The sequence below is a fragment of the Zingiber officinale genome, chromosome 1B (assembly GCF_018446385.1).
Source record: "Zingiber officinale cultivar Zhangliang chromosome 1B, Zo_v1.1, whole genome shotgun sequence".
NCBI classification, from domain to species: domain Eukaryota; kingdom Viridiplantae; phylum Streptophyta; class Magnoliopsida; order Zingiberales; family Zingiberaceae; genus Zingiber; species Zingiber officinale.
In genome coordinates this window covers 127,292,446-127,309,706 of record NC_055986.1, presented here as the reverse complement: position 1 = coordinate 127,309,706, position 17,261 = coordinate 127,292,446, and the positions used below count along the sequence as shown (strand labels likewise).

Genomic DNA, 17,261 nt, shown 5'->3' with positions numbered 1-17,261 from the left:
TTGATTCCGCTTAAACCCCGTTCGGCCGGTCGATCCCCCTTTTTCTGGTCGGCCGTTTGACCTCCACATGGCGTTGACTCCCCTCAAAGGGGGTCCCGCGTTCGTACCGCCGGATCATTATTATTATTATTATTATTATTATTATTAATAGTAGAATAATAATAATATAAAATTAATTTAAAGATGGAAACAGGGATGGGGACCGAGATGGGGATGGTAAACTCATCCCCGCTTAGTCCCATTGTCATCCCTAAGTAAGTCTTTCCCTTACATGTTCGGGAATCCATGAAATTTCTGACCCTCTAAATCAGGATATCAGGGTTTATGAAGGGGAAGGAGATCTCATAATAAATTTATTCCAATTTTATCCTTATTTTGGGCAGCGAAGCGACGATGCCAGCGGGATGACGTTAGCTGCTTATGGAGGGGGATGACATCTTGAGAATGGGGAAAAGGAGAAGACGTTGACAACTTGAGCTTGTGATGGCTAGAGGAGAAGGCATTGGCCACCGCAGGCTTACGATGGGGAAGAGGGGAAGGCATCGACCGACGACAATTTGCGATCGGGAAGAGGGGAAGGTGTGAGCATCTTATGATAGAGAAGTAGGGAAGGCGTATGGTTGGTGTCGATCAACGATGAATACAGTGACGAGTCCATAGCTGAAGGTATGCAACGTAACAAATTTGATATATGAGAATTGATATGTTGTAGACCATCTCCTGCGAACTCATGCGTGTCTCTAGGCGCTTCCAATATATTGGGGGCATATTCGTCAATTTATTTTTATAGTGTTGAAGTTCTTAGATAAAATCTCAGCGGCTCAATTTATTTTCTTTGTTTTTTAATATTTCTATATGCGCAGGACATCAACGGTATTTTTTATTTTATTATTATTTTAATTTTAAATTTAAAAAATTAATATTTCCTTATATAAATAACAAATATATTAATACAATGCATTGGATGCGTCTTCGTCAATTTTTTTATTTTTTTACATTCCAAGCGTCCCCATTCAGTCTAGTATGTTTTTTTTTGTTTATTTTTTTTAGCTCTAGTTAAGTCAATTAGATTTTATCTTTAGGGTGCATTGGTTCAAGTTATCATGTATAACCTTGGTTATGTGATTACCAAGTAATTACATACCCAAGATTATGAGAAATAAAACATGACCAAATGTTATTTGGTTCAACCTAGGTAATGCAACAAAAATTTATTTATTTAAAGGTTTTAATGAATATCCTAATTTAATATTTTACTATATTACCCCTAGTTACAAAACCAACCATATTATTATGATTATGATTTAAACTCTACATTTTTTTTATTTTTTACTTTTCACGTTTGTCTTTATTTTTATGAGTATTTTTTTAAAGTTTTTTAAATATTTTTTTATGTTTTATATTTTATTTTATTTTTTATGTGTTTATATTTTTTTATATTGTTTACGTTTTTTAATTATTTTTTATGTTTTTAGAATTTTTTTACATTTTTTCCCCCATTTTAAAATTATTATTTTTATTTTTTTCTTTATATTTTTATTTTTATCACATTTTTCTCTTATTCAAGGATATTTTGAGTAAAAAAAATTTCGTTAACGTGAAGGGCATGAGACTTTACTCGAGAATCATCGATTACCTAAACCAAACAAGATTTTCGTTGAAAACCTTAGATGGATAACCAAGATCATTAAGGATAATCTTTAACCAAACACACCCTTAAGGTTTAGAGATTGAGTTATAGTGTTCAAGCTAAAAAAATTTTAGGTGCTCACAGGTATATTTAGGGTGCCTAATAATATTTTTTATTTTTTTTAAGCTTCGGAGTTAAGTCAATTAAATTTGACCTTTAGGGTTTAGGGGTCGAGTGATAGTATTAAGCTAACAAAATATATAAAACTAAAAGAAATTAGGTACTTATGGGGTATAATATATGTATTTGGAGTTTTAAATTTAGGAAATGTTTAAAAAAAAAAATTAATTAATTGAGGTGCCTCGAGTCAGGACGCGCATGAGTCTGTAGTATCGAGAACCCCACAACAAGATACTGTAATGGACTCTCCCTCATAAAAAATTAATTTAATTATTTATATCAGATATTAAACTGATAAGAATATATACTACACTTGATCTTAGCAAAAAGGCTGAGAAATATATGATTTCTAATATTGTTGGTCCAAAGTATTTATAGAAAGTTCTCCGCTTAAGATGTGAGACTAAAGAGAACCGTGATAGTACATATTTTTTATATAAAAAATAATTATATAAAATTACTAATAAATCTTAAAATTATTTTCAATGTGAAAAATAAAAAAAGCCATTAACATAATTTAATTTTTGAGTTCACTAAAATTAATTATTAAAGGATCTAGATTTTTAATTGAATAGTAAATTTTTTCTTTTAATACATATTAATATTTTTTTTATTAATTTAACTTAATTTATTTTTAAAGAGAAAATAATTTTATATATTTAATCTTGATTTCTGCCCCTTTCTTTCCAAACAAACAAGATAATACATGTTTTAATAAACCTTTACTCACCATCTTTACCCTCGCTAGCTTTCGAAAGCACGAACAATGTCTATAAGCTAAGCAAAGCCAATCTTCTTCCAAGAAAATTAATGATAAAAGTTCCCTTTTTTATTGTCAATGATTCACTTATGCTTATCTAAAAACAGATTCTCTTATGTTTCATTCTTGAGAACATTCAAAGCATATAAACACATTGTGAGGAAGTTTCCTTGCGGGCAGAACGAACTTTTTTAAGTGCAAATTTATGAAGAGCATAAGTTGACTTCGTGCGCTTATTACTTGGTCGCCGTGATTTTGCCTCATTCATGCATGTCTTCCTCTTTGCCTCATTCATGCATGTGTTCCTCTTGATTACCTGCACATAGTATTTCAATCGAATAATATTAATAATCAATTCTTTAAGTTTTTTTTTTTTTTTTTTTTTTTTTTTTTTTTTTCTTCATATTTTCTACTCTACTCTACTCTACTTCGATGATTCAATCTAGTCAATAAATGAATCAAATATTTGTGAATAAGTTTGATGTTCGACTTGGTAAAAATTTATTTATGTTCATTCAATATACACAAGATTAATTAAACAAATAAGTTTGAACAGCTCGTTAAATTAAACAAACAATCTTGAACACATATGTGTTCAGCTCGTTAATATTTACGAATAACATTCGCGAATAATGTTAATGAATAACGTTCGTGAACAATGTTCACGAACCATATTCATTAATAATTTTTTTTTTCAATATGCTAAATAAATAATAAAATAAAATAAATTTAAATTATCAAGCTTAGTAACTAATCAAACAACTAAAAGTTTCAAACAATCAAACAAACTTGAATTTAGAGCTCGATAATATCTAAACGAATCAAGCTTGAACCAAGCTCAAGCCAAGCTTGAACCAAGATTAAGCCAAGCTTGAATTGACAGCTCAATAACACCTAAACGAACCAAGCTCAAGCAAAGTTTCAAACAAATTTAAACTCATAAAAAAATAAACCAAGCCAAATTTGAACAATCATTTCAAAAGCTTGGTTCATTTTAAGTTCGGCTCAATTACCTTATTAAACAAGCTTAAATACCCTAAAGTTCAACTCATTTACAGTCGTACTAGTCAATCAACAAATCTTGTTGTTCTTTTCCTTCATTTAAATAATGATAGGTCATGAAATAGTAGATGCCATATGAGTTGTTCTCAACTCCTCGGGACGATTAAGATATGAGGTATTGTCATAGGAAATTTTGGAATCGAAACTCAGTGCGTCCGAGTATGTCTTTTCTTATGCTTTGATCATCTGTACTAATGACTAGTAGTCACCTATGATTTATTTTCTCTGTGTTGATCTAAAAATGAGTTGACGAAAGAGCTAAGATGAACAAATCACCTTTTACCACATAATTCACCAGAAAAATGCCGAACTGCATTCAATGAAGGAGCCCTCTCGATCATTGTAAGTGCAGAATCAATTCAAACTTTGTCTTATTTTAATCTATCATGAATCCTTCAAAAAAAAATCAATTATTTTGATCTACAGTATGTTTGATTTGATTGCATAATATTGATGTATTATTTATTAATTGTCAAACTTTTAAATAGATATTGGGAAGGACCATTTGACATAAACGATATCTTCAATTAATTACCAAACTAAAAACTCCCGGTAAGTACAATATTGATCTAAAAGACTAAAACTTATAATTTTAAGTATTGCAGTGCAAAACAATTTTTAAGAATATCATTCATTCAAAATGGTCAATAAAAAAGAATATAAATCAAACTGATTCTATTATTGACGGAAAGTATTCAACTTTGAGAGGAAAAAGGGTAGAATCCGTAGAAAAGTATGCGGTGCGCTAAAATTAGTGATTAAATCTGGGGAAATCGGATTATGTTTCCTTTTGGGTTATATACACCTGGCTTTGACGCGCACAGGAGCGCAAACGAGGGCGCGCACAATATCAATACTCTCTCTCTCTCTATATATATATATATATTTGTTAAATTACGGACTTCTGCGTGCGGACTCATCCGCGACCTACAGATTTTGGTTTTTTTTTTTTATATTTTTGATTTTTTGTTTACCTTCCTCGTTCTCCTCTCTCTCGTCGCCGTGTGCATGTGCCAGCCTCGCCGCCCTCCTCACCGCTGGCCGGCCGGGCACCACCCACCGGTCGCCCCGCCTCCTCGCCTCCGGCCGCCCACCACCCGCCGACCACCCGCCGGCAGCCAGAATCCCAGCCGAAATCCGGCCGCGATTGCTGTTGGGCAGGCGCCCAGATTCCGACGCGATCACGTCCGAAATCCGAGCGCGATCGCGACGGATCGCTCCCAATTCTGGTCGCGATCGCGCTTATCGCACGCGCGCGATCGCACGGATTCAGCTGCAATCGCGCCTAGATTCCGACCGTTATCGCGCTGATTGAACCGGAATCCGGACGCGATCACATCTGGTAGAGATTGTGACAAATGCCGACCACGGGTTCACCTCATGGCCTATAGTATGGGTGGGTCCAGGCGGCCGGAGGCCGCCGGCGGTGGGCAGATGGCCGGCGGCAGGGCGAGTGGCGGGCGCGCGACGTGAGCTGCTTCTCGGCGAAACGCGCCGAGAATGAACGAAGCAGGAGGAGAAAAAAAATAAAGAAGAAAGAGAAAATTTTTATAAAAATTTAATAAAAAAATGACATGGCATTAAGTCCGTAGCAATCCGTAAATAATGGTCCGTAGTATATCATTTCTCTCTCTCTCTCTCTCTCTATATATATATATATATATATATATATATATATATATATATATATATATATATATATATCCTAGACGATGTCGGTGGATATTACTCGTGGGCACTTCTGATTATTAGAGATGTCTCTGTTGGTAAGAAGCGCCCACGGGCCAAGTAACAAATTTTTCGAGATATCTGAATTAATACAAGCGCCTTGCATCGTTATTTTTTTAAAGGTGCCTAAATTAAATCATGCGCCTCGATTCTTTGTTTTTCCATTTTTTTATTTTTATTTTTAAAAAAATTCTTTAAATTATAAATTCAAAAGATATAAATACTATGGGAATATTTAAAATTATTTATCTTGAATACTATAATCTAAAAACGAAACCTAAACTTTAGAGAAAAATTTTATTATCTTAAACCCATTATAATTCAACCTCTAAATTATAAAATCTTAACACTAAATATATATAATATATCATATTAACATTTAAAATTTTTAATCTAGAACACTAGCTATAATCCAAGAGAGAAGCTTAAACCTTAAAGAAAAAATTCTTATTGACTCAAACTCGTTATAACCCAACAAGATATTATACTAGTTTTGATGAATGACAAGTAAGTTAAGTTAGGTTCTATTATGATCTAATCACATGATTAAGTGTGCAGTACGAAGTCCAGATAGGTCAACGGGCCGACCGGATATCTGGCAGGAAATCTAGCTAGGTCAACGAACTGATTGGATAGCTGGTACGAGGTCCAGATAGGTCAACGAGGTGACTAGATATTTGGCGAGAAGTCTAGCTAGGTCAACATGATGATTGGATACCTAGCATGAAGTCCAGACAGGTCGACCGGATGTCTGACAAGTTGGTAAGTTAAGGTAAGTCATTGGAGGAAAGTGACCTTCTGAGGACGTGTCCCGGTTAAGGGGACAGTAGGTGTCGGTTCAAGTTAGGTCCATTTCGGATCCCTAATTTGAGACCTTGACTAGTTCCTGGTCCTGGGAGGACAGGAACTAATTAATACTGCTTATTATTATTGTGCTAACATTTATCTTACATGTTATCATTTTTGGTTACTTGACTAACGTTATTTTGCAGGACAAAGGAGCAAAAATTACCTTCAGATGAATAGTATTCGAAGGCGCCTTCAAGCTTAATGAAAGACGCCTTTGTACTGTTCATAGAAGGCGCATTCCAAGGGTATGGAAGGCGCCTTCCGCAGGATAAACTTTGGACGAAGTCGCGGTTAGAGGCCGTGCTGTTCGGGATCAACTTTCTCAAGTTGGAGGCACCTTCAATGGCTATAGAAGACACCTTTAATGCCTTATATAAGCCAGTCTCGAGGAAGCTTCAATACACAATACTTATATAAGCTACTACGCGCCCATTTGATGTTTCGACTGCTACGGGCTCCTGCTACGGCTCTATTGAGAAGCTACTGCACCCTATGACTGTTCCGAGAACTTCTGATCATGGCCGACAGACCGACATCGATACAAAAACAAGTCACTTCAATCCTAAGTGTCGGTAACATTTTTATTGTACTTAAATTCTACAAACGGGAAGTGCAGTCTGTTGCACTTCACCTCTCCCGGAGGTACGGGAAGAAATTTTTAGTGGATTACCCATCGATAGGTCTGCGAGACCTGGGTCTTGGAGTAGGAGTCACTGAAGTCTCCGAACCAAGTAAAACCTCCCGTGTTTTCTTGTGTTCTCATTCCACTTTAATTTTCCGCTACGTACTTAATTTTTAAAAATTTTTTAAGACATGTGATTCCCCCCCCCCCCCCCCATGCATCTCGATCCAACAAGTAGTATCAGAGCCAGGTTCTGATATGAATTGGTGCAACCACCAATCAAGCCAGGGGAATCATTTTTTTTGTTATTTTTCATATTCTATTTGAATTGGTAAAACTTTACATGTTCAGATAACTTTTCGTTTTATTTTAACTTGAAGTTGGTGCGACACCTCTCAAACTCTTTTATATTTCTTTATCTCAAATTCTACTAACCCAAGACCAAATCTTGACACCTCTTTTAGTTTTCTATGTACAGTTGTGAAATGGCCCAAAATGAAGGATACACATCGTCCGACCTCCCCTCTTCAACGGTGATGACTTCCCGTATTGGAAGAAGCAGATGGAGGTATACCTAAAAACGAACTTCGACCAATGGTTCAGTGTCACCAAAGGGTACAAAGCACTAATGGACAGCGCTAGAATTCCAATGGACCCGAAAAATTAGAATCCGGAAATGAAGAAAAAGTATAAATTGACTTTAAGGCCCTTAACACAATTCAGTGCGAGCTAATAAAAGAAGAGTTGAATCGCGTCGGCCCTCACGAAAATGCCAAAGAGTTATGGGACAAACTCATAGAACTACACGAGGGGACCAACGACACAAAGGTAATGAAAAGAGACTTATATCTAAATAAATTGTTTAATATAAAATTGTTGGAAGGTGAGACTATCAGTCAGCTACACGAGAGAATAAAAGATATCCTTAACGGACTTCACACCATCGACCACCAGATGGAGAACCGGGATCTAATTAGGTATGCTCTAAATGCATTTCCTCAAAATGCACTGCGGGCATCCATTGTAGATGCCTATAAGATTTCGAGGAATTTTTCAAAATTAAAATTAGATGAACTATTTTGTGAATTGGAGATACACGAACAAACTAACGCCAAACCCGAGAAAGATATTGCTCTTATTGCAGGGAGATCAAAAGAAAAGTCCAGAACTAAACCTGGACCTGAAATTGAGTATGACCAAGACTCAGAGGATGAAGAACACCTGGTGAACCTGGTAAGAAAGATGTTCACCAGGAGAAAGAAGAATTTCAGCAAAAAAGGACCTGTAAAAGATCAACTCCACCTCCAATTCTAACAGAAAAAATGTGACCTGCTTCGGATATAACAAGAAGGGGCACTACAAGACCGACTGCCAGAATCTAAAGAAAAAGAAGGCCCTCAAAGCGGCGTGGGAAGAATTGTCTAGAGACTAATCAGATGGTGGAGAACCGTAGCACACCAACTACCTCGTGCTCATGTCTTACGAATCAGAATCAGAGAACGAATCAGAATCGGAGAACGAATCAGAAAATAGGTCCAAACCTGAATCGAGCCACGAGTCCACACTCATTTTCGAAGGTTCCGATGAAGTATATGTTGGACCCCATGCTTGTTTTGATGTAATCAACCAAGTTAGATTAGGTCTTGTTTGTTATTTGATCCCTGTGTCTAGCTAAGTGTACAGGAGCTTAGGAGCGCAGGAAGTCGAGCGGAAGACGCAGCTAGCGAGAAGGACGACACGGGAAGGGGGCCGACGGACTCGGTGCGTCCGAAGGACGAAAGATCTGCGGAAGAGTACACCGGTGGATGAGAAGAACATGCACGACGTTCGAGGGACGAGAAGCTGGGACGAAAGCCTGCTCGAGGAGAAGGGTGGAAATTAGGTTCGAGTGAGCCCTATTTCGGTTGGTCGCAATCATCCAAGCAATTGGAGCTTCGGAAGACGAAAAGAAGGCAAAAGGAGCTAGAAAAGCTAGCTTGAGGCGCCTTTAACGAAGTGTTGAAGACGCTTGCGCTACCTGTAGTGCTGGAGGCACCCTCATGGCCTTGAGGGCGCCTTCAACCATGTCTGAGGCGCCCTCAAGGCCATTGGAGGCACCTCAGATCCAATCTAGTGACTTTTTCACAGATGGATAAAGTTTTATCCATCTACTCGGCTGGAGGCGGCCTCAACCTCGTTGGAGGCGCCCTCAAGGCTCGAGATAAGTTTTCCAGGAGCTATATAAAGGTTCCTGGAGCTAGGAAATTAATGAATCAACTCTGAATCAATTCCTAGCAACTTGTAAGAGCTTTCAGTGTGTAAAAGGCTTCTCCGCCTTCAGAGAAGGAGACTTTTCTAGTGCGCCTGTTCAACCGCCTTGGATTAACAACCTTCTTGGTTGTAACCAAGTCAATTCTCTGAGTCTTCTTTCTTTTCTGTTATTGCTATTATTTCTTTTATTATTGTTGCTAATTTTTGAGTTGAAAGTTTGAGGAGGGTATTTTCATTTGCAGGCAATACACCCCTCCCCTCTTGCCAGCCCCGCTGCACCAACAAGTGGTATTAGAGCCAGACCGCCTCAGAAGGACTGACCACCGACTGAAGCACAAGGATCAAGACGATGGCCAAAACAAGCATTCATCCCCCGAAGTTCGACGAAGACTTCGCTACATGGAGACGAAGAAAGGAGGTATTTTTTAAAACGGATTTTCACATTCTTCTAACTATGAAATTTGGTTTTTCAGCCTTAAAAGATAAAGAAGAGTACCAATGGACAAAAAAGGAGCAAGCCGATTTCGTGGCCAACGGAAAGGCAGAATTTCACCTGCTCAGCGTTCTGCCGCCCTAGGAGGTAAGTCGAATCGGAAGCTACGACTCCGCCAAAGACCTCTGGGAAAAATTCCTAGAGCTCCACGAAGGCACATCATAAGCGAAATTAGCAAGGCGCGACATCCTCTGAACTCAGCTGACTAATATCCGGATGAACAACGGTGAAAAGGTAGCGCAACTTTAAGCGAGAATTAAAGAGTTGATAACGCAATTGAATAACCTCGGAGAATCGATAACAAACCGAGACTCGATCCGGTACGCGCTCAACGCCTTCCCAAGATCTACAGAATGGGCGTCCTTAGTAGATGCATACTACATCTCTAAGGACTTTGAAGTAAATACTTTAGAAAATCTATTTTCTACATTCGAACTTCACGAGTCTCGAATTGCAGAACCTAAACAAGTAGAGAAGCCAAATCTCAATATTGCCCTATGATCCTGTCCGAACGATGAGTCGACGGACGCTGGGGACGTGGCGCTCTCCTCTTTCTACGACCAGCTGCACGAATCTCCGGCGAACTTGCAAAGAAGTTGGGCCGGGAAGGGGTTCCCGGCGATGACCTTTCGACGCTCAAGTCAGGCAAGAGGAAAACGATGAAATGACTCTCAAGATGATAGATTTTTCGTTGTACCTCCGTCGAAGTCTAAGGGCTCTTATATAGAGCTGTGGGGAGGCTTATGCACACCTACCGAGGCGTACACGTGTCCCTTACCATACCGTAGCATGAGCTTCACAGAGAAGCATGCCTAACACCATACTGCTACAGTTCGGGAACCTTTCTGATGGGACGGTAAAACCTTCCGTCATAAGATTATGCGTATAACTTGGTCGTCAAACATGCCCGTTGTCAGAAGATGTTCCACAATGTCCCCTTGTCCTTTTGTCTCTTCTTTCCCCGCGCCGAGCGTCCATCCGCTCGGCAGACATTAGTCCGACCGGGAAGATTCCACTCCACGTTCTCCGGTCGGCTTGAGACGGTTCCTCCATTGTTGCTTTACGCCTTGGCCGAGCGGGCTTCCCGCTCGGCCCGACGACCTTGTTCACCATGAGCGTCGGAAACTCGACTCCCCGTCGGGCTACCTTTGATTCCGCTCGGAGCCGTTCGGCCGGACGACCCACCCCTTCTCCGATCGGCCGGAACTCATGCTGACCCTTTTGACCTTTGACCTCTACGTGGCGTTGACTCCTCTCCAAAAGGGGGTCCCCCGACCTTATTACCGGATCACTTGCCTCCCCTTCAAGTATAGTCGAAGGAGGCATTTAGTCCGACTTACTGGACCGCCAATAACGCCGAGCGGAGTCTATATACAACTATCCTCCGCTCGGCCCCCACGGGGGTAGCTATAACGTTAGTCAACGCCAACATTCCTCGGATCTCTTCGAAGTTTGCGCCAATCTCCATCATTAAGGCCGAGCACGCGCTCATTAAATGCGCTCCAGTAGCCGAATGCCACGTGGCGATGCTGTCATCATTGTACGATGGCGGCGTGGTGTCCGACGGGATCGAGGCGGTTTAAAATGGATGGCCCGATGCGTGCTTCGGTTCCCGTGACCTGCATCCGATGGTGGAGGCCGCTCGGGCCTAACCCTATAAAGCCTTCGCCTTCTCCCCCAGCCGCATTTCTGCCTTCGCGTGCTCCACAGCTTCTCTCTCTCAGCACTCCGGCGACCCTGCTCTTCTGTTTTCCGACAATTTTCTGCGTTCTTCCCTCGATCCTCCGTTTCTTTGTAAGGTTCTCCTACTTCCTCTCTTTGTTAGCCTTGTGTTTTCTTTACGTTTCCTTCCCTAGTTTTGGTCCTCTGGGCGCTGTTTCATCTGTTATCTCCTTCCTTCTGTCGTCGGCCTCTTTTTTTTTGACTTTTGTTGTTTCGTCCGTTCGGCCAATGGCCAGTTCCTCTCAGCCTCAAGACTAAGCCTTCGGCCCCTAGTATACCACCCTGGAGTCGCGCTTCGATCGGCGCGACGCCGATATTCTGATGGATAATTTTGACATCCCATCTGACTTTGAAATCATCCTACCCTCCCCCTCCGCTCGGCCACATAAACCGCCGCGCGGAGCTTTCTGTGTTTTCCGCGACCAGTTCATAGCCGGTCTGCGCTTTCCAGTCCATCCCTTCATCGTAGAAGTTTGTAACTTTTTCGGCATTCCGCTCGGAAGCTTAGTCCCTAACACTTTCCGCCTTCTATGCGGCGTCGTTGTCTTGTTCAAAATCCACAACATTCCCCTCCGACCGGAGGTCTTCTATTATTTTTATTATCCTAAACAGTCTGAGCTGGGTACTTACATGTTCCAGGCTCGGCCCGGTTTAGTCTTCTTTAATAAACTACCCTCTTCCAATAAACATTGGAAAGAGTTCTACTTTTATCTGCGTCTTCCAGAGCGGGCCTCCTTCCGAACCCAGTGGCAGATCAGACCACAAACCTCCCCTGAGCTAAAGAGGTTCAAGACCCGACCAGACTATCTTCACGCTGCCAACATGCTAGCCGGTCTGAAGTTTGACATCACTAAGTTCTTGCCTGAAGGGGTGATGTGCATATTCGGCTTGAGTCCGATCAGGACCCCCTCTCGAGCGACTTCGGTAAGAATTTTACTCGCACATTTGCCTTGATTGCTAACTGATTTTCTCATTTTTTCTTTGCAGCGGACATTATCATGGAGTCCGTGATGGCTGACATTTTGAAAAGGAAAGCGGCGGCGCTCGAGGCCGCGGCTGCCAAAGAGATAGAGGCGCTTGGTATTGAGCCGGTCGGCTCACATGAAGGGGAGAGCGGGACTAACGAGGAGTCGGTCGCTCAGGCCTCTCTCCAGGATGTGGCATGAGGAGCCACCCCCAGCGGGGGACCAACAGTCCAAGAGGAAGGCTCCGCTCAGGAGGAAGAGCGCCCTCTTCGACAAAAGAGACGCCGAACTGAGACACCACTACGCTCGGCCACTTCCGCGGTCCAGCCGATCGAACGGACCACCGCTAATTCTCGCGGCAAAGCTCCAGCGGTCGAGGCGATTTCGTCCGATCGGACCCTATCCCAGCTGGATGCGTCTGCGGACCCTCTCGAGGCCATTCTAGTCAGTGCCCTTCCTCCTGCTCCCCGTCGAGTCGAATGTTTGGCCATTTTGTCCCAATTTTCTGCGCCGGCCTCCGATCCTTTCCCGGCTTCCGCCCAGACGACTCCTGGTCGGCACCGTACCATCCGAGTCTCTTTGCATCTCCCCATCGAAGAGTTGATGCCTGAATCCGATCGGCCAACTGCGCCCGAGCACATGATCACAATGAAGGAGCCCCTAGCCGAGATGTGGGCCGACGCTCGGGCGCGCGTCGCGATGATTCCGCTCAGTAATCTGGCCAACAGCCATATGCAACAGGCCACTGGGGTAAGCGTGTTTTCTCAAGTCCTTTACGCATTCTTTCCGATCGGCCTCTAACAATCTTTCTTATGTCAGAGATGGGTGGAGGAGATCGCGGTCTCCAATCGTCTGGCTATGGCGGACGAGGAGTTAAAGAGGCTGAAGGCTTCGGGCGGCCCGTTCGGCTCTCATGGCCCCTCATTCCGAGCAGCAGAAAGAGCTAAAAAAGACCCAAGATCTATTGGCGGCTGAGCAAAAAAAGACGGCCGACCAGGCCCATCATCTGGCCGAACTCGAACGACAGGCCAAATCACTGGACCGCAAGATAAGCCTGGCAACCGAGCGGAAGAAAACGGCTATCGCCGATCTGGATAAGAAGAACGTCGAGGCTAAGGGCCTGGAGCAATGAGTTAAGGAGCTGACGGAGCAGCTGGCCAACGAGAAGGGTGCCCGATCGGATGAGGTGATGAAGCTCGAGGCTGCTTTACAAGAACACCAGGCAGCCGCCAATGCTTCCTGAGCGGCTCTCAAAGAATACCAGGATGCTGAGCTAGACCGGGTCGCCACCTTGAGGCTGAATTACATTCGTTCGGTCGAATTCTTCGAAAAAGTATGCGAGCGGATGTATACGACTTTTGAGCTTGCTATGACGACCACCACAACTTATTTGAAGTCCAAGGGTCATCTTCCCGACTCCGTCCTCATCCCGGCCCAAGACCAAGCGACGCTCCTCGGCACCATCTCGAAGGACATTTATGACTTCCTTGAGTAGAAGTTTTTATGTAATTCGGCCGCTCGACCAAAGACTATCCTTTTTTGTAATTCGGCCACTCGGCCTTAATTCCCCTGTTTTCAATGAAAAATTTATCTACGTTGTGCAACTTCATTTTTACTTTACTTTGCATGCTGGTGGGTGATTGGTCGGAGCCTATGACACACAACTTGGCCAACTAGGCCTCCCGAGCGAGCGTAGGTGACATTCGACTTGTCACTACTTTTCCTCGCCGCTTATCTTCAAACGTCTTTCGTTCTGGCTGAAGGGTTTATAGTCGCCGGTACGACTCTCGATATTTAACGTCGGAGCTCGACGGTCTTCCAGCCGGAGGGTTTATAGTCGCCGGTGCGACTCTTGATTTTTAACGTCGGAGCTCGACAGTCTTCCGGCCGGAGGGTTTATAGTCGCCGGCGCGACTCTCGATTTTTAACGTTGGAGCTCGACGGTCTTCCGGCCGGAGGGTTTATAGTCGCCGGTTCGACTCTCGATATTTAACGTCGGAACTCAACGGTCTTCCGGCCGGAGGGTTTATAGTTGCCGGTTCGACTCTCGATATTTAACGTCGGAGCTTGACGGTCTTCCGGCCGGAGGGTTTATAGTCGCCGGCATGACTCTCGATTTTTAACGTCGGAGCTCGACGGTCTTCCGGCCGGAGGGTTTATAGTCGCCGGTTCGACTCTCGATTTTTAACGTCGGAGCTCGACGGTCTTCCGGCCGGAGGGTTTATAGTCGCCGGTTCGACTCTCGATATTTAACGTCGGATCTCGACGGTCTTCCGGCCGGAGGGTTTATAGTCGCTGGTTCGACTCTCGATATTTAACGTCAGAGCTCGACGGTCTTCCGGCCGGAGGGTTTATAGTCGCAGGTTCGACTCTCGATATTTAACGTCGGAGCTCGACGGTCTTCCGGCCGGAGGGTTTATAGTTGCCGGTTCGACTCTCGATTTTAAATGTCGGAGCTCGACGGTCTTCCGACCGGAGGGTTTATAGTCGCCGGTTCGACTCTCCATATTTAACATTGGAGCTCGACGGTCTTCCGGCCGGAGGGTTTATAGTCGCCGGTTCGACTCTCGATATTTAACGTCAGAGCTCGACGGTCTTCCGGCCGGAGGGTTTATAGTCGCCGGTTCGACTCTCGATATTTAACGTCGGAGCTCGATGGTCTTCCGGCCGGATGGTTTATAGTCGCCGGTTCGACTCTCGATATTTAACGTCGGAGCTCGACGGTCTTCTGATTCGGCTGACGGTGCCTTATACTTGCGCTAATTTTTTGATTTTTTACTCCTGCATTTCAAGTATACAGCCGAACGGAAAGTATACAGAATATATTACATGACGCACCTTTCACCCCGCCCGGTAAGGCTGGAGGTGGTTCGTGCTCCATGGTCGATCCAGTTGCCGTCCATCTTCATCCTCCAGATAATAGGCACCCGAGCGGAGCTTTTCGATGACTTTGAAGGGGCCCGCCCAAGGAGCCTCCAGCTTGCCAACGCCCCGACCAGCTTTACTTTCTTCCACACTAGGTCGCCGACCTGGAACGCTCTAGGGATCACGCGCCGGTTGTAGTTTTGCTTCATTCTCTGCCGGTACGCCATCAGCCGGATGGACGCCTTGGCTCGCTCTTCGTCGATCAAGTCCAATTCTAGCTGCCTCCGCTCGGCGTTGTCATCATCATAGTTCTGGATCCGGACGGACTCTATACCGACTTCAACTGGGATAACTGCTTCACCGCCGTACACCAAATGGAATGGCGTGACGCCTGTTCCCTCCTTTGGGGTCGTGCGGATAGCCCATAGGACGCTCGGCAGCTCGTCCACCCAGCTTCCTCCCATATGGTCGAGCCGAGCCCGAAGAATGCGAAGAATCTCCCGGTTGGCTACTTCAGCTTGACCATTGATCTGGGGGTACACCACGGAAGTAAAATGTTGTTCGATGTCATAACTTTTGCACCATTCTTCGAGCTGCTTCCCGGCGAACTGTCGCCTGTTATCGGATATGAGCCGGCGAGGAATGCTGAACCGACAGATTATATGCTGCCAGATAAACCTTTTGACCATCTGCTCGATAATTTTGGCCAGTGGCTCGACCTCCACCCATTTGGAAAAGTAGTCGACCGCCACTAAAAGAAACTTTCTCTGACCGGTCGCCATAGGGAACGGACCTATGATATCCATTCCCCACTGATCGAACGGACAGGAGACTGTAGATGCTTTCATCTCTTCCGCCGGTCGGTGGGAGACGTTGTGGTACTTCTGGTAGGAGAGGCACGTCACGACGGTCCGAGCGGCGTCTGCTTGCAGGGTTGGCCAGAAGTATCCGGCCAGCAGGATCTTCCTCGCCAGCGATCGTTCGCCCGGATGTCCTCCACACGATCCTTGGTGCACTTCCTGGAGGATGTACTCCGCGTCCTCCGAGCTCACACACTTCAAAAGTGGGCGGGAGAAAGCCTTCTTGTAGAGTTAATCTCCAACGAGTGTGAACCGGCCGGCTCTCCTCCTCAATAGCTGGGCTTCCTCCCGATCGGACGGTGTGGCACCCGAGCGCAGAAACTCTATGATGGTTGTTCCCCAATCGCCCGGGAATGCGAGGCCCTCCATCCGATCAATGTGCGCCACCAAGGATACTTGCTCAATTGGCTACTGGATGATGACCGGTGATATTGAACTTGCGAGCTTGGCTAACTCGTCTGCCGTCTGGTTCTCTGCTCGGGGTATCTTCTAGATAATGACTTCTCTGAAGTGGGCCTTAAGTTTTTCGAAGGCCTCAGCGTAGAGCTTGAGCCGAGCGTTGTTAATCTCGAAAGTGCCTGAGAGCTACTGGGCGGCCAGCTGAGAGTCTGAATGGATTGTTACCCGACCAGCTCCTACATGCCGGGCTGCCTGCAAGCCGACTATGAGGGCCTCATACTCCACTTCATTATTGGTGGCTTTGTAGTCCAGCCGAACGGCTAGGTGCATCCGTTCTTCTTGGGGAGAAAGTAATAGCACACCAATCCCGCTCCCGAGCCGAGTTGACGATCCATCCACGAATATTTTCCACATAGCTTCGGGCTCGGGATTTTGCACTTTGGTAACAAAATCTGCTAAGGACTGCGCCTTTATCGCCGAACGGGGTTGATACTGAATGTCAAATTCACTTAACTCCGTGGTCCATTTGATGAGCCGTCCGGATGCTTCTGGGTTCAACAGAACTCTTCCCAATGGGCTATTTGTCCGGACGATGATTGTATGTGCTAGAAAATAAGGACGAAGTCTCCGAGCGGCGAGGACCAACGCAAAAGCCAGCTTCTCGAGCCCAGTGTAGCGAGATTCAGGATCTTTTAGAATATGACTCAAGAAGTACACGTGTTGCTCTTTACCGGTCGTCCTTACTAAGGCAAAGCCTACTGCCCGCTCGGTTGAAGCTAAATAAATACAGAGCGGCTCACCTGCAGCTGGCTTGGCTAACACGGGCAAGGAGTTCAGGTATGTCTTCAGCTCCTCGAACGCCCGATCGCATTTCTC

At 44.3% G+C, this 17,261-nt stretch overlaps 1 pseudogene; it reads right to left on the bottom strand.

The window, feature by feature from the left end:
- Positions 1–1,981: 1,981 nt before the first annotated feature.
- Positions 1,982–2,154, bottom strand: LOC121993878 (annotated as a pseudogene).
- Between the last annotated feature and the right edge of the window lie 15,107 nt (positions 2,155–17,261).